Source organism: Canis aureus, chromosome 23 (assembly GCF_053574225.1).
Source record: "Canis aureus isolate CA01 chromosome 23, VMU_Caureus_v.1.0, whole genome shotgun sequence".
Classification (NCBI taxonomy): domain Eukaryota; kingdom Metazoa; phylum Chordata; class Mammalia; order Carnivora; family Canidae; genus Canis; species Canis aureus.
In genome coordinates, this window is record NC_135633.1 from 32,637,586 (window position 1) to 32,656,386 (window position 18,801).

Sequence of the window (18,801 nt, forward strand, 5' to 3'; positions counted from 1 at the left end):
GGCAACCACCCACTATCTATCTCAGTGAAATGTCAAAAGCAAAACATAAGAAGTTATATAGTATAGTTAGAAACCAGCTTTTCAGAAATTTTTCAGAGTCCTCCAGCATTAATCGAGGGAGTAAATTTAGAATTGGATATAGAGTCGATACCTCTTACAGTAGGAATGTATACAGTGGGAGTGAGGAGTCAGAGCCGGATGGAAAGGAGGCTGTGAAAGGAAGGAAGTTATGGGGGAGTCAGGCCTTGGAGGTGGAGGAGGATTCAGTGATGCCAAGCCCGTGGTGTGGCCCAGAGCAGGTGGTTAAAGCAGGGCCTGGGGCTACGGAAAATGTTGTATGCGTGTATATGAATATATGCATATATATTTTTGTTCTATGTATTCCCTCCAGAGCCAGTATTCCTACAAGGGAAAGCTGCCACCTAAAGGACTTCATTCTGGTGGTGACTACTTGGATTTGGTAAAGGCGTTCAGGAGAGGAAGCAGCAGCCCTGGGTCCACCTGGTAGAAGCCAGGAGATACTGGTCTCTGAGCCATTCATGCAGCTACAACAGTAATCATGCAATCAGTAAGGAATGGTTGAGCGGAGAAATGGGATGGTGCTCCAAGTGGGGTTTCTGCCATTAGACTGATGCTTTAGCACTCCTTACCATGATCATTCATCTGCAAATGAACAAAATCTATGTCCTCAATTATCAAAAATCATCCAAACACCCAAGTAGGTATCAACAATGTAAGGAAAACACGTGGTTAATTTTACATTCCAACATGCTGAGTTTTTAGGCTCCCATTCTTTTGACTTTGCCCTACCCAATGTAGGACCCACTGGTTTACATTGCTGTTCATGTGGTGCTGATAAACAGAAGGGCCTCCGGAGCCTGTCAGAGCAGGGATGAAGCCCAGGCCCACTTTTATTGAAGAGGCCACCTCCCTGGTCCGAGTATTGGCCAATCTTTCTGTTATATTGTATTTAGTCTTGCAGGTTGTCTCAAATCCTTAGTGGACTGAGACAGAGGAAAGCCATTAGTTATTATATGACCTTGGGTTATTCTCCAAAGTTGATTCCATCCTGGAGCCAAACTATATTCTTAAAGGATGGCCAAATCTACCTAAGAAGTAAATGTTTAGAGATTTATCCTCAATTTGGCAAAGGGATGATGCCAAATTCCTCTGGATGGCCCTCCAGAGGAAGCAGTTAAGTGGCCCTGCAATTCTGTTGCCTGCCCCAGCCAGCCTGCCTTGCCCTCTGGAGGAGCAGGCACAGCGAGGCGAAAACAGTTCATCCTTGCACTAGCCCACCTCTTTTCTCTCTTTTGTTATGTTCAGTGTGCTCTTTGCGATCAGAGAGGAAGTTAGCTCTGAAGATACTGCAATCTGCAATATTTGGAAAAAAGTTCAGATCATTGTTATTTATTGGAACAGCTCTTTTACATAAGTCTGCGTGATATAATCTGGATTATGAAAGTTCTACTGCTTGCATTTCCACATCTATTCAAAAGAGCTTTTACCAGCCACTGGCCCTTCTGGAAAAAAAAAAGTCTTATATTAAAGTCTAACATCTTTATTAACACTCATGAGTGGCTTGGAAACATATAGTCAGTCTATATTTTCATTTCACTCTTTTTGGCCTTTTGCAAGCAAAAGTCTTAACCAAGAATTTAGCTGAGTACCATTTACATGGAAATGATCTACACCAATATTGATGCCTAGATCTGCCTCAGTGACCCACTTCTCTTCTGACCACAGCATCCTATTTCTTGGGAAAATGTTCCTTGTGCCTGCTGTTACTACATAGTCCTAGCGGGAACAGTGGAGCTCAGAACTCTGCCTCCTTGATACACGTGTGAGCATGTGATCCGAGTGGACCAATCACAAACCTTTCCCAGGAATTTTTAACTTGGAAGTTAAGGACAAAGTCCCTTTGTACATGGTGGTCTAATCTGGTGAGATGGGAACAACAGGTGTTTTCTGCCTCTTCTTTGGCTGAGACGAAGCCCAGTTACAAAGGGATGAAGGGGTGGGAGATGGAGAGAGAGACTTGGTAGAGCTCCAGACCCTGGCTCCTTTCATATTGGAGGCCCCCCTACATCCCTGTTCTTCTTCCATTTCATGATAGAAGTCAATAAATTCCCTTTTCTATTCTAGTCTAAGTTTAATGTCTGCAACTTGCCATCAAAATCATCCTGAAATATTTCCCTCTATCACTCCTACCTCTTTTCAGGGGGCAGTTGGTGGGGTGGGATAGCATTTTTTAAAAGTCCATAGTGAAAGTTAAAAGATTACTCTAAAATCCTATGACAAATAAAGGTATAATTCTGGAGTGGAAAGACGTTTAAGGAAAAGAGAATGGACTTAAGAGCTGCCGTAACAAAATATCACAAACTGGATGGCTGGAAACAATAGACATTTGTTCTCTGAGTTCTAGAGGCCAAAAGTACGAAACCAAGTTGTCAGCATAGCAACAATTCCTCTCAAGACTCCAGGGAAAATTCCATCTTTATCTCTTTCAGCTTCTGGTGGCTCTTAGTGGCTTTTGGCTGATGACAACATAGCTCTAGTCTCTGCCTCTGTCTTTACATGACCTTTTTCCACCTGTGTCTTTTTCAGGTTTTGGTATGTTTTTTTTTTCCCCACTGACTCTTATAAAGAAGTTCTCATTGGATTTTGGGCTCACTCTTAATCCACCATAACTCCATTTCAATCTGTATTTTAATTACATCTTCAAATACTCTATTTCCAAATAAGGTCCCATTGGAAGATCCTAAGTAGACATGAATTTGGAGGGGACACTATTCAGTACATTCTAAGGTCCAAACTACATTAAGGTTGAAGTCTGGATCCTAAAATAAACCATTAAGTGTGTAACTCTAGATAAAATCATTTGAACTCTTTGAACCTCAGTTTCTTTTTCTATCAATGAATGCAATATTAACTATCTCTAAAGAATTTCTGTCAACATTAGAGGGAACATAGGAACCTTATCTTTCCTAGTACCTGACACATAATAGGTAGTTAAAAATTACAATTCTAAGACTTCTTCATTTTACTAATGATTGATATTAATTATATAAAAAGGAAGAATTAAATACATGTTTAAGTCCATTAAATAGAGGTAAAAGCAATCTACTATGGGATTTTCACTGAGGAGGATCAAGGAAAGCTTTGTGGAGGAGGTGGCATAATATTTAACTGGATCTTAAAAATGAGTAATTTCTTTAATTGGAGAAGCTACAGATATGCAATTAAAGTCAATTTAGGAGAAGGCCTCCGTAGAAAAGATTAAAGCAAAGTATAGCCCTCTAGTGGTTCAATTCACTGCTCAGGATTCCTCTAGGAGTGGACAGATATCATACACTTTAGACAAATCATCAGTTTGATAATTTGGGCTTTTATAAATATCAGTATGATTAATTTCAAGATGATAATCTGGGAAGCAGCTATTTTGTTTAAAAAAAGGTGGAGTTTTATATTTTGTAAACAAGTAGATACCAGATTGATGCTCTTCTTTTCTTTTCTTTTTTGAAGATCTTATTTATTAATTCATGAGAGACACAGAGAGAGGCAGAGACATAGGCACAGGGAGAAAGAAGCAAGCTCCGTGCAAGGAGCTGATGTGGGACTCGATCCCAGATCCTGAGATCACGCCCCGAGCCAAAGGCAGACACTCAACCACTGAGCCACCCAGGCATCCTAAGATTGATCTTTTTCCATGAATACTGAGAAACCACAATTCTGACACTACACCTTTAGAAATTATGCTGAAATTTACATGTTATTCATCTCTTTCCCAACTAGGTGGTAAATTCCCTGAAGACAGGGGTTGTGGCTGCCCATCACAGTGACCCCAGTGCTGGGGCATAAAAGGCTCTCACGCCGTATTTGCTGAATGAGTAAATGATATTGTATCACATATTGTATTCCATATGAAAATCAATCAATATGCAGGCAATCCTGAGATATGTGCCATCATTTTTTTTTTTTTGCTATAACTTTGCTAATGAGAGTTGAGAGGCCTAAAAGTCAAAGTAAATTAAGATGAAATACGGACAATGGATCTTTCTGTTTTCACCTTTGTGCCCTCTCCTCCCAAGTCTGTTATGTATATAGTAGTCAAAGTGAGCCCTTTAAAATGTTAGTCAGACCTTCTAGCTCTCCTGCTTATGTTCTCCACAGCTGTCTGGCAGATTAAAGAAGACTAAATTCTTGCTACACATCTCTTTAAAAGATGGAGTCCAATTCTACTTCTCCTCCCACTAAATCTTTGCTGGCCTCAGTAACTTACTTGACCAATGGAATATAGTTTAAGTAACATTCTGGGCATTAACTCTAAATTATTTTTCTTCACACTGTCCCTACCAATACTTAATGTATTTGTTTATCATCTAGTTCCAGAATATATCATAAGCTTCATGAAGATACAGACTTTGACTCTTCATGGCTTTACTCTCAATGCCTAGAACAGTTTCTGGTATACAGTGGGCATTCAGTAAATACATGTGGAATGAATCAATCGAATGAGCCTTTCGAATTTCGATTGTCAACACTACACTGGTGACAAAGTGGTTCTCTAAAAATGTTCCCTTTCCTTGGCAGGAGATAGGCTGACCAACTTAATTGTTATTTCCTCAACTTGAATTTCTGTGATTTAACTTAATCTTCCATCCTTGCCCTTCAAACCTATGTGCTCTTGATTTAATCAGCAGGATCAGAACTATTGCACTTCCCATTGCCCTTCAGCCACTAACAGAAGAATGATTGACAGTTAATCATGTCTGAAGGGGATCTCTTCCTCTCTTTTGCCTTTCTCCACATTAGGGTTGAACTAGGTTACTCACTTGAATAAAATAACCCACATTAATACATACTTTAAATCTTATTTCTCATAGTCTCCATTAATGTGTCTTTGCTTCTCTCAGTTTTAAACCAAGTGGCAGCACTCAGACAACTTTATAAAGAAAAAAGAGACGTGATAGAAAAAAAAAAAGAAGCAAATTGACATTGATTGAATATCTACTATCATTGGGCCCTGTACTTTATAAAATATCTAGCTCTTCTTTCTGGTCTTGGAGCACTGGGGACATTTCTGAAATTTAAATTTCTAGCATTTGCATGTCACACAGAATTGTAGACATGGGCCAACAGGTGTTGTTGTCAACATCAAACAGAAATTATTACCAATTTTCCAATGTTAGTGCAAAAATATATGATATAATTTTTTTCCCCTTCATATGTAAGCCAGGTAGCCTGGGTGTTTTATATTTGCAACAAATCCATTAGCTCCTTAGGGTGCAAACTCCATGAAGGCAGGAGACGTCACTTAGTCCATACTTTATCCCCTGTGCCAAGAACTGTGCTAGCTCTGCAGTGAGTACCCAGTTGTTGTTGAATGAACATGGTTAATAATTTATTGGAGGGTCTGCCTATCATTGCTGGTTGAATACAAACATTCAAACCACTCTACACAGCCTGTTTCTCCTTATCATAAAAGAAACCTTTTCCTCAATACCCTGAGATGTATACCCTTAATGATTAAACTCTACATGGCCTCATTTATCCAGACATTATGTGAATACTTCTCTGTCCACTTCAAAGTTTGTTCTTAATGTTCACAAATGTCACTGCTAAATATGCTTATTTCTCTTCTTCTGGACCATTAAATACAATGATCACCTTCCAGAGACTGTCAAAGGCTAATGAAGAGAAAATAACTAGGTCAGCCAGTCAAAGAGGATTGCCGTATTCCTTTTGTTTCGTTTTCCCAAGCTCTTAATTTTCTGCTACAATATGATCTTCTGGTTTGATTTTACATGATCTTCTCCAATTTGGCACCACTCTTCCCTCATGCATACACATGCACACTCACAAGCAAATATCACTGGATTCTCAGCTCTCCATTCTTTCTTGCTACTAGTAAGATATGCAGCTCCTTTAAAGAGACTGTCTCTTCATTCATTTACTTAGGAATATTTGTTGAGCAACTATTGTTGGTCAGACACTCTTATAGGTATTGCAACAGGGGTGAGCCTTGGGCTTTGTCCCTCAGAAGTCTAACTGTTGGAGTCAGCCTACTTATTATGCCACAAACGAACAGCCAGGATTTCCTACAGGAGGAAGTGACTAAATAATGATAATCCTCAAAGGTACAAAGATTTTAATGAAATTTCTGTGTGTGTGTGTGTGTGTGTGTGTGTGTGTGTGTGTGTGTTTTCAAGTGAAGCAGTAATAGGCTGGAGCAAATATTCAAATCATGCACTATTTTTTAAGAACAAATAGTGTTAACATATAAATAGGTCATACATTATAAATGATTACTTTTAGATAATATAAAGAAAAAAGAAACCCATGGAAAACAATAGCAAATGTCCACAGTATGTTTGCTCAAGAAACTCTCCATTGTTAAGAGGATGAGTGTTTTTAAATTTATAGATCACATTTTGTTTAGATATTCTCAAACATTAGCTTTGGCTCTCTTTTTGGTTAACATGTGAGGTGAAAGAGGCATGTCTTAAAGGCATATATCCACTAATGACTCAACAACTATTTATTTAGCACCTACTTGGTTGTTGGTTGTTCTAGGTAGTAATATAGGCTAATGGGATGAAATAGGATTATCCTGGAGATGTTCATGCACAAAGAACAGCAAACAGAAATATACAGGAAGTGACATGGTGCTGCATGCTTGGGGCTGTTTTTTGGCTAGGACCTTAACCAAGAAGTTGTTCTTCCCACAATACATGTAACTTGCTCCCTGCATTGGGAAATTCAGGAGAAGTGGGCAAAGATAGTAAAAGGGCACAAATTATTCAGAGCAGGAAAAGAGTATTGTAGTGGTGGGTAAAGAAGTGGAAGAGCCTTTTGCTAGTCATGAGTAATTAGCATCAGACATTTAGAGAATCTTAAAGAGACAAATCTTCACATACATAAATTTATAAAGATTTATAATAGAAGTCAATATGAGCAATCACATCAACAGAGGCTGAAAATAAACTGCTAAATGGCAAGGCAACATGATGGCATAGATGTTCAAAGTATCACATTCTCTGGCTACTTTCTGAATATTTAGATCACATTCTCAAATATAACCACTCTGAAATTCTTCAACTTCTCTGAGACCTTTACTCTTTGCTGTAGTTTTCTAAACTATCCAAAACCCTCTTCATGTCCTTTCCCTCCTTAAACAGCTCTGATTCCTTCACTCATTAACACAGACTTGAGTTTTCTTTTCTTTCTTTCTTCTTTTTTTATTGTGACCCTTTTTTTTTTTTATTGTGACCTTTTCTTTCTTGTTTAAATTTCCTGATATACTGTCTTCTACGTCTCCTTAGGTCACCTGCTTAAGGAATAGACTAAAATGGTTGCCAGAGTATTTACTCCATTCTATTTTCAGTGAGAATGAGGACTAGGCCTTCTTCTCTATATCTCTCCCTAAATAATTTCATTTGGCCCCATGATCTTAAGTATCATCTATCATTGTATGGATCTCAAATCTATAACTATATCCCAGATCTTTTTCACTTCCAGGTTTATATATCCAAGGTCTCTGACCTTCTTCATTTATATAGCTAGTAGTTACTTAAAACTCAAAATGTTTGAAAAAATATTTAAAACATCAAAATCACAACAAGATACCAACTCACACCAATCAGAGTGGCTAAAATTAACAAGTCAGGAAATAACAAATGTTGGTGAGGATGCAGAAAAAGGGGAACTCTCATATGCTGCTGGTAGGAATGCAAGGTGGTACAGCCACTCTGGAAAACAGCATGGAGATTCCTCGAAAAGTTGAAAATAGAGCTACTCTAGGACACAGCAATTGCACCACTAGGGATTTAGCCAAAAGATACAAATGTAATGATCTGAAGGGGCACCTGTACCCCAGTGTTTATAGCAACAATGTCCACAATAGTCAAACATGGAAAGAGCATAGATGTCCATCAACAGATGAATGGATAAAGAAGATGTTGTCTATATATACAGTGGAATACTATTCAGCCATCAAAAATGAAATCTTACCATATACAATGATGTGGATGGAACTAGAGGGTATTTTTTTAAGATTTTATTTTTATTTATTTATTCATGAGAGACAGAGAGATAGATAGAGATAGAGATAGAGATAGAGATAGAGAGAGAGAGAGAGAGAGAGAGAAAGAGAGAAAGAGGAAGAAGCGGCTCCATGCGGGGAGCCTGAGGCGGGACTCAATTCCAGGTCTCCAGGATCAGACCCTGGCCTGAAGGCGATGCTAAATCACTGAGCCACCCTGGCTAGAGGGTATTATGCTAAGCAAAATAAGTCAATCAGAGAAAGACAATTATCATATGACCTCATTCATATGTGGAATTTAAGAAACAAAACAGAAGAGCATAGATAAAGGGATGGAAAAATAAAATAAGATGAAATCAGAGAAGGACACAAACCATAAGAGACTCTTAACCATAGGAAACAAACTGAGGGTCACTGGAGGGAAGGTAGGTGAGGGGATGGGGTAACTGGATGAGGGCATTAAGGAGGGCACATGATGTGATGAGCATCGAGTGTTATATTCAACTGATGAATCACTGACCTCTACCTCTGAAGCTAATAATAAACTATATTAATTAAACTTAAATAAAATAAAAAAGAAAAAGTGTTCGAAATAGAGCTTTGACTCCCTCATATAAGATTATTGTTCCTTCAGTCCCTCCTGATAGGTAACATTGCCCATTCCCTAGGTTGTTCAAGCTAAAAGCCACACAGTAACTATAGTTATTATCTTCCCTTCCTCTACCTTCTCTTGCTCCATATTTGGTCTGATGTCAAGTCCTATTGTCTCTGAAACAAATTCCAAGCGCATTCACTTCTCTTTATCTTCCATAGCCACTACTCTAGCCCACACTGTCTTCATCTCTTACCTGTGTTATTTCAAGAACTTTCTAACTTGTTTCCCTATTCCCACTCTTGCTCTCCTTTCATCCACTATGTCCCCAGTAGCTCATTTGTTTATGTTATTATAATGTGGCTAATATTTTTAAAACATAGTTTATATCTTATCACTGTTTTACATAAAATCCTTCTATGGCTTTTCTATTGACCCTTAAAATCTAAACTCTACAGCATGATTTGAAGACCAACATGAGCTGCCATCTGTGAACTACCTACTGTGGTCCACTCTTCCTGTTGCTCACTTATGGTCCAAATACACTGGCCTCCTTTCCTTCCATTAACTCATTCAGCATATGACTGAACAGCTCCCAAGGCCACTCTTTTTCAGCAGTGAACTAAAAATGTCCCTGTTCACAGGAGTTTACATTTTAGGGAACAGACAGTATTTACTCTGGCATGGAAGGATGGCATAACTGTTATAAATTAACCGTAAAACAAAAAAATAAAATAACAAGTGATTGAGGCTACTATAATTAGGTGGAGTGGTACAGAGCAGAGAACTGAAGAAAGAAAAGGTATGAGTCAAGAGAACTCTTATAGACTACTAATCAAGGCATAGGAAACAGAAAAGGTGAACATTTTGAAATGAGAACGTGCTTGTATTTTGAAGAACAACAAAAAAGTTCAGTGCAGCTGGAATAGAGTGAATGATAGAGAGAGGTATCAATGTTCCATGTCATGTTTTTCTTTGTAAGGACTTGAGCTTTCATAGTAAGTGAGGTAAAGAGCCTCTAAAAGATGTTGCACAGAGGAGCATCTGACTCAATCTGATCCCTGGGAGATGAGTAAGTTCAGATAAGAACTTCAGTTCAAGTGAGAAATAGTGATGACTTGGATGAGAGAGGAAGAAGTAGATGTGGAGAGAAATAACAGATTTGAAAATATGTTCTGAAAGTAGTACTGACATAATTTACTAATGGGTTGGATATGGAATGTGGGAAAAAGAGAGAGGAGTCAAGAATGATTACAAGTTATTACACTGGCCAACTAGATGAATGAGTGGTGATAAGCTATGGAGTCCACAGAGTCCTAGGTCCTAATATTAGTCCATAAACAAATAACGTATTCAACAAATAGTTATTGAGTGCCTATTGTATATGCCAAGTATAGTGCTGGGCATTGAGTGTACTAAGGTGACCTAAATTCTGATCCTACCCCTAAAGTATTCACAATAGAACATGAGACACATGCACACAATGAATGTAAAGCTTCCATACATTCATCAACTGAACAGGATTCAAAGGACACACAGTAGTAAATACTCCAAACTCAGGTAGAAATCCTGGAGTTATTTCCAACCTTTCTCATCAAATCTTTCTGTGTACTGTGGCAGTTTGCAATTTCATCTCTTTTAATTTTCTATTATAGCTACAAATCAGAAATATCATTATTTGGTGACCACGTAAATGGTATATCATTTCTCATTTAAACATAATTTACCACTCCAATGTGAGTTCAGTGTGTTTATCAGGAAGAGGAAACTGCAGGCTAAGAATACATTGATCTAAATATCTAACTCAGTTGCTAACAGGAACACAAATAGATTCATAAGTAATGAGATGATTGACCTTACGTCACTAACAGTAAATACTTTCAACTAGAGATTTCCCTGTAATTGTTGTAATTAAGGATACCTTTCCGGATCTATACTTTTTGGGTGTGTGGAAGTCACAAATGTGCCATGAACCCAGATCAATGGCCATTTGCCAAGCTCCATCAACACACCCTTTCTGGGCTTCTTGTTCCAATCACAGCAGATATGGCCAAATTCTAAAAAAAGGGAACATTCTGTGGTTTTGAAATATGAGTGGATATAAAAGACAGCAGGTGGCTAAAATTGGATGGAATGTTCAAATTTTAATTAAACTATCAATGCAATTGCTAATGATAGGAATATCAACAGTTTGTTCAAGGAATAAAGACTAAAGCCAGTGAGAAAGTAGAATAAATTAACAGATATTCGAGACTATGTTAGATAACTCACTTAGAGTCTTAAAAACTTAAACATAACTCAGTCATCTTCCTCTTGTGTGATTCTTTCCCCTTCTCTTAGGTATGGTTACATGCCCCTTTGGGATGCTCTCACAACTCTCTGCACATAGCTCCATTTTATAGTCTCCTCTTGACAATGGATATTGCATGAATGGAAGAGCAGTCCTGAGTCTTCATGGAAACTTAATACTTGGAGGCTGTAAGCCAATTTCAAGGTTCTCAGATAATCCTTTCAGCTAAGTGATTATTAAAAAGATAGAGTAATAGTATTTTTTTAGGAGCCTCTGCTGTATCAGACATGTTTAGGGCTATAAATGCATTACCATATGTAATCTGCATAAAGATTTCCAAGGTAGGTATTATCACTTAAAAAAATAGAAAACTCAGTATCAGAAATGTGAAGACCTTGTCCAAGGTCACATAGTCAAAATATAGAATCACTAGGATCCAAACTTAGGCTTACAAGTATTTAAAAACATTCAACATTGGTCTCAAGGTCCTTGAGGCCAGAAAATAAATTAGTGTAAAACTTGTCATTAGGTTTCTCCAGGGGTGGCTATATATAGTCTTAGAAACAGAGTCACTGATAAAATACTTCTCTTTAGCCTACACAAGTGTTTCTCAAATTTGGCATTGCTGACATATGGGGTTGGGTAGTTCTTCATCGCTGGGGACTTTCCTGTGCATTGTTGGATATTTAGCATCATCACTGGCTACTACTTATTGAATGCCAGTAGCACCTCCTGAATTGTAACAGCCTAAAATATCTTCAGATATTGCTCAATATCTCTTGCCCCATAGAACCACTTGTCCACACACAGAATAATTCTGTCTCATGCTTCTTACAAGGACAGTGTGTGTGTGTGTGTGTGTGTGTGTGTGTGTGTGTGTGTATGAGAGAGACTGAATTTATTACAGGACTCCCTCCAGCTTAGCTATAATGAACTCCACCTGAAAGTGAAGTGAGAAAAAAAAGAAGGGACTTAATGAGTTGCTAAAATGTTCTAAAGTTAATATTTAACTCAAATGGGATCAGCACTTTCTTGGAACAAAATGTGTAACTGAAAGACAAAAACAGAAGTCTTTGTAAAGGCGCTTTTCTGCTGCATGAATCAGACCCTAGAGTCCCACTCCACTAAACTTTACAGCACACATTTTCTTAATGGCAACTAGGGAAACTAGATACTAATACTACCCACCCACAACTCCCCCCATACACAAAATTCCTGATCTTTTAACAATGCAGAAAGGAGCCATTGTGTATCTCACACCAGTGTAAATTGCACCATAAATATTCATTAAAACACAAGTCTGGAGACACATGCTACTTTTACAGATGATGAGGCAGAAAGCAGTCAGAGGGACTACTTAGATGAGGTCAGAGGGAGCACACTGTGCTAAGAAGTAGAGCTGAATCTCCTGCAGTGACTTCAGGGATTGAAGGTGTGGGCATAAGGAGCTGTATTTATTGAGCTTCTCTACGTGAGACGTGCAGGTAGTAGGTACTCAAGAAACTATAATCACAGTCCTGCTGCATTTAAAGAAACCACAGTAGTCACTGATTAATTATTGGCACCGACCATACAAACCAGTCTACATAAAACAAACAAACAAAAAGCACATTTAGTCCTTGTCTATCTACACATGCAATGTTTTTTGGCTTATTACATGCTTTGTCTCGTTTATGATTATCATAACCCCAAAAGTCAGTATAATATTTCTTATTTTACGGATGAGAAAGGCAAGGCAGAGTGACTTGCCCAAGGCCATAAAACTAATAAAAAGGGGCCAAAATTTGAATGTAGGTCTGTGAACTCCTAAGTCAATGTTCTATTAGTTCCATTACAATATAGAGAATGTAAAATGTAATATACTTTATAGTAGTTCACATTAGCTTTATTGATGTTCAAAATAATTCTTTTCTATAATAGGGAGGACAAGTTATGATCTCTAATAACAATGAGCAAACTGAGCCTATTTTTCATTCAAAACCACTGTCACCCCGCACCCCACCCCTGGGGATATTACTGAACTTAAAAGTAGAAGCAAAGAGAATCACTGGCATTCCTAAGTCTCACGTGCCCTAGGTCACAGTGGCTGGTGCAGAATCCTGGCATCACCAGTTTTCAGCTGAGTGATCATATAACTTATCTGTACCTCATTTCCTTTCTCTGAAAGAAGGCATTAATTAACGTGCCTAGTTCACAGTGTGCAAGCGACAACTAAATGAAAGCACACATATAAAGAATTTAGAAGAGTGCACAAATATGGAAAGGATCAATAAATGTTAGTTACATTTATTATTTTTATTCTTTCAGCAGTGATTGGTCTTCCACTGTACACAAGATGGCTAGCTACTTAGCATGGGGAATTCATCAAGTGTTTATTGAGCACCTGTTATGCGCTAGACACTATTTCGAGTGCATGGGTTATATGAAGGAACTGAGCAGACAACAGGGGAGTCCTCGCCATTCTTCTGTGCCCCCTGCAGCATAACACAGGTACTGATATTGGCGTCTTGCCCGGCCGATCACTTGATCACTGCCAGGTTGTCACCGCCAAATCTCTTCCCTTAACTTTTCTTGTTCTCCTTCTTTCATCCCTCTAAGCATGCTAAGTCTCCAAGCAAGGGCAGATACACCGATTGTTATTAAACACACACAGGTTTAATAGTCAATTTATGCAGGTGCTGCTAATATGCTCATACATTATCTCATTTCATCTATTTAGTGCTCATGATAGTTATATGAAATGCATTCTTTTATCACTGTCACTTAACAGATGAGAAAAATGAGTCTCAGAGAGGCTAAGTACCTCGTCGGAAGTTGTACAGCCAGTGAGTAACTTGTCTGTCGCTGGAAGTAAGTCCTCTGCCCCCAGACCCTACCTAAGGTCCTAGGGGACCTTCTGGTATTTACCTTCCTGATGGAGTCAGGCACTCAAACGTCCATACCCTTTCTTGGGAAACAGTCAGCCTTCAGGGAATAAAAACACACTCTCTTTTAAAGGCAGAAGAGCTCTCTTTGGAAGTGAGAGCTTGCTGCTTGCTCACCTAAGATCACAAAATTAAGAAGCGGAAGAGCCATAATTTGAACCCAGATTTGACACAAAATATTTCCAGGTGTACTTTGCTCTGTGATCTTTATTAGCAGCGGTGGGATTTAGGGTCAGATGGAAAACTTGGTGTGAGCTATTCCTTTACAAACAATCCCCGAATGAAGCCTTTTTGATGTTCTCTCTAAATGAGGTTAGACAGCCAGATGCAGGGATACACTGGATGTATTGAAGGTAAGAAAGGAAAAAAAGAAAAAGAAAAACAAAACCCAAAACATTTAACATGTGTTCTAGTATCAAAACACACTGCCTGTGGCATACTCTGAATAAGGATTTTTACAAATCCTGTAATTATTCTTGGAACACATTTCCATTTTTATCTTAAATGTGATCGTTCATGAAATGTAAACATTTAAAAAAACATCACTCATTTTGTAACCCTATTTTGACATTTTGAGGCTTAAAAATACAAATCTTTAGAGGACTATCCATTAGTGAGGAATGAGGCTGGGGGAGAAGTATTAGTTTGTTCGAGTCACAGATCAGGTTACAAAACTGGGACCAGAGAGGTATGAGACTAAACAGTGGGAAGAGGATGATGAGGACAGGTATAGTGCTTGCCTTCTTATTTTGGAGAAAAGTGAGAGAAGAGACAGATAAACAGTGACAGCATGAAAGGAGGAAGGGAGGAAAAGAGAACCCCTGTGGGTAGGGCATTGGGCATTAGGGAAAACGAAAGGGAAAGACTTGGGGGTTGGTCTGCGAGGTATGAAATTACAAAAAAGGGGGAGAATGAGGGAAAAATCTGCAAGCCGTGTCAGTAGTTAAATTGAATCTCATTTAATGTCTCTTACAGATGCCGGTAAAATTAGAATGGTAGACTTTTTGTTTCCTTTTCTTTTTAGTAATGTACTGCCACAATTAGCCTGAACCACATGGGATCTCTAAATTTGCAACTGTTGTATAAATAATCCTTGAATGGAGTCTAATAGGAGCAACAAAGCCAAGGAAGTGATAACCTAAATGTATTCAATATCTATTCAATTCAATTCCAATCAACAAGCATTTATGGAGCACATACTGTAGGATAGATACTGTCTCTCAGAGGTCAAAGATGTGACTCGTTTCCTGCCTTCAAAGAACTCATAGACTGGTGTGAAAGACAAAAAAAAGTACCATGTATATTACAAGGCACTGTGATAGTGCAAGCATTTCAAGTATATAAAATATACAGAGGGTGATGGGAAAGGTTTTAGAGAGGTTGGTGGACTTCAGGGAAGGGTTAGACATTTGCCAGGCAAACAAGCAAGAGAAACAGTCATGAAAGGGCCTGATCAAATGCCCAGGAGTATGAAGCAGAATAGACTACTTGAAGACATTTTAGTGCATTCTTTCTTATGTGAAGATGCCTCTTAAAATGACCTGTGTCTATGTTTTAGAATGGAGGCTCTGGGCTCCACCACAAACTCTGCAGCAGGATAGCAGGATGCAACTGTGTGTGCATTTTGAAAGAGATCTTTCAAACAGATCTGATATATACTCCTTTTTTTTTTTTTAGGAGCTAATTATTTGAATTTTCCAGTAGATAAGATGCAAATTGTGGAACAGATGCCAGAAACAAAAGTTACTGTAGAATAGCAACATAAACGCAGACATTAAATACAGAGATCCCTAGGCCTCTTTCCTGCTTTGAAATGATATGGTTATGCAGTTACATTTCCACGTGTGTTACATATCTTGTAGTAATTCCATCTAGAGCTTTAAAGCTTCTACTATAAAGAAATTCCACTAGTAAATAGGATTTTACATTCTTCTCTATTTTATTATGGACTGCAATAATATTCTTTGTGGAGTTCACAGCCTCATTTTAACCCAGAAATGGTGTACTTGTTTGGAAGTGACAACCGAGTATATGAATAATCCCCCAACAAGCCCACTAACCTAAGGATTCTCCCTACCTGTATAAACCTTCCTTTTCCTTGCCTCTCCCTTAAGTACTATTTGGACAATTAACCTTCAGCCTTGTATATTCTTCTTTCAAGTATAGTTCTCTAAGAAAATGGAAGCAAGGGACAAATAAACATGAGAATTGTTTTTACATAATTACGTTAGACCAGCTTTAAGAATGTGTGCAGAAAAGGATAGGAAAACATTTTCCATCACCTTTGCTTGGGTGTTAAGCGTTCTTAAGTAGACAGTCTGGAGAAACTGAAAATAGGTCCCCTGGCTGATGGAGGTGACATAATTTTAATAGATATTAAATGTCATATGCAAAAAGTTGACAAGTCTAATTGAGTTTTCTCTGATATTAATCAAATTAACTGACATGGAAAGTTGCTAAGCCTAATGAACAGAGGCCGCTGTCTAAACCAGTTACCGTCCAAATATATGCAAAGATGGACAGAACTAATTGTGCTCTGTGAGCTGGGCCTTCGGATACTCGGAGAGAAGGAAGGCCCTGGAGCTTTGTGTGTTGTGGTTTACCCCTTGCACGTCTTTCTCTGCAAACAGATAATGAGTTCACAGACAGTATAGATTGCGTCTTTTACATATCCCTGCAACCCAGGGTCCTCCAGGCCTGCATCTGCCTGTCAAAGAGGAGGCCTCCAGGGAAAGTCTGATGAAAGAAGAGATAAATGAAATAAATTCCTTACAGCATTCACCGAGTTGGGGACTCCTTTGTAGCTTTCTTATCTCCAAACTCTCTGCTGACAGTAGCTTCCTCCAGGGTGGAAACAATGCCATTCCTCTGCATTTCCAGCTCCCAGATGGGTTCTAAGTAAAGGGTCTATGCTGGACACCTTTGCTGCCCTTGCAGATCCACTTGCCATCCCTTTCTACTCTGCTGTTTGTCAGTACAGCAAGTCTCCCTCGGGTTCTGGTTCTGGTTGGTTTGCCCAACTGATGCCCCAACAGGAGGTGAGGGGAAAGATGGAGGGGAGTGAAGCTTGGTACCTGTGCTCCTTTCTGGCATAGTCATCTCAGACATGCTTTACCCCTCTACCAATATTACAGACCCTCGGAGAAACCAGCTTGGTAGTTCTCTTTCCTTCCCATTTCCAGTGACATCTCCCTCCTCCTCACTCCACACTTAAGGATGGTGCATCTCACTGTCACTAACAGTGTGCTGCAGTACAGTCCATCCAGACCATTTTTTAAATTATTTATTTATTTATTTATTTATTTATTTATTTATTTATTTATTTATTTATTTATTTTTCATGAGAGACACAGAGAGAGAGAGAGAGAGAGAGACAGAGACAGAGACCCAGGGAAAAGCAGGATCCCTTCGGGAAGCCTGATGCAGGACTCAATTCTAGGACCCCAGGATCACGCCCCAAGCCGAAGGCAGATGCTCAACCACTGAGCCACCTAAGCATCCCCATCCACACCATTTTGAATGTCTCCTTATTGAATCTACCTTGAATTACCTAGTTTTAATATGACATTTGTTTCCCGTTGGGGCTGTAAGTGATACAAAATAATCAGATCTGGGGGCCAAGGTGCTATACACATTGGAAAAGATGCAATTGTAAGTGAGGATCCCAGGTAGGGGTTAATATACCAATTCCAGAAAAAGAGGCAGCTGGCCTATACCAGTGCAGTGCTGCTGGAGCCACTTTTATTATTTTTTGCAAATATATTATCTTCTCTAGCTTATAAGCAGCTCCTTGCCTACAAGAACTTTGCCTTCTGCAGTCTAACCCTATCTACCTTCTTCTCCACCACTCTGCTTCCCCCAACTCTACCCTCCCAGGTGTGTGTGGGAGGGCGACCTGGTACAGGCCCACCCCAGAAAATGATGAAACACTGCAATAATGCAAATTCTCCTCTGCCTGTGTTTCTGCCTCTCTTTATACCTGGCCCTATCATTAACCTTGTAATACTAATACAACTCTGCATTTTGTGAGGTGAATTTAGGTTTGATGAAGGAACAAAGGAGTGACTGAATATTGGGGACTGGCTAGAGGTAGTCTGACTCTTGGAAGTGTAAATGAGGGGCATCTGGGTGGCTCAGTTGGTTAAATGGCAAGTTCTTGATTTCAGCTCAGGTCATGATCTCAGGGTCATAAGATCCAGCCCCACATGGGGCTTTGCGCTGAGCATGTTGCCTGCTTATGATTCTCTCCTCCCTCTCTCTCTGCCCCTCCATTCTGCTCATGCAGTCTCTTTGTCTAGAAAAAGAAAAGACAAACAGACATCAAAAACAAAAGTGTAAATAAAACTGCATCAGCTAGAAAATAAGCAACTTAATGTTCTTATGAAAAGACTTTCATCGATGGGGAGGTCAGGTTACTTATAGATTAAGGTTTGCCAGTGGCCACAACTTAGGGTAAAATTGAAACTGTAACCATCACCTTTTGAATCCCCTTCAGTTTAGAAAAAGGAAAAATTTTTTATATCTTTTGTCTTATTTGTTCCCAATTTTATTTTTGTGTTCTTCAAGAGAGGAACTAAGGCTCAAAACCAGGGCTTCTGGCTACTATCTTTCTGAACACTCAGGAGGTCCCTTTTGCCAAATAACCTTGACTCTAAACATTACATTCTGCTAAACTAAATTGCAAACATCAGAAATGGTGGCCCTTTGGTTGATTTATAAACTTAGTATTCCACAGGAAGTCTACCTGAATTAGGCCATCATCAAGCCATTTTGAGAAACAACATATTTTTTTTTAACAACATATTAACATCAATACCTCATATTAACATCAATACCTCAGTTTAAAAGCTTGCATTTAATAGTCTTGCATTTAACAAGCTTCACTCACTTAAATTTAATCTTTTCCTCTCCCAGTTCTGGAAAGTGAGGAGCTATCTTTGGCATACTGAAA

At 38.8% G+C, this 18,801-nt stretch overlaps 1 protein-coding gene across 2 annotated transcripts in view; it reads right to left on the reverse strand.

Annotated features, from left to right (window-relative positions):
• The window catches only part of TENM4 (teneurin transmembrane protein 4), a 2,712,352-nt gene that overhangs the window by 1,272,779 nt on the left and 1,420,772 nt on the right, over positions 1-18,801 (reverse strand). The window lies entirely within an intron of this gene.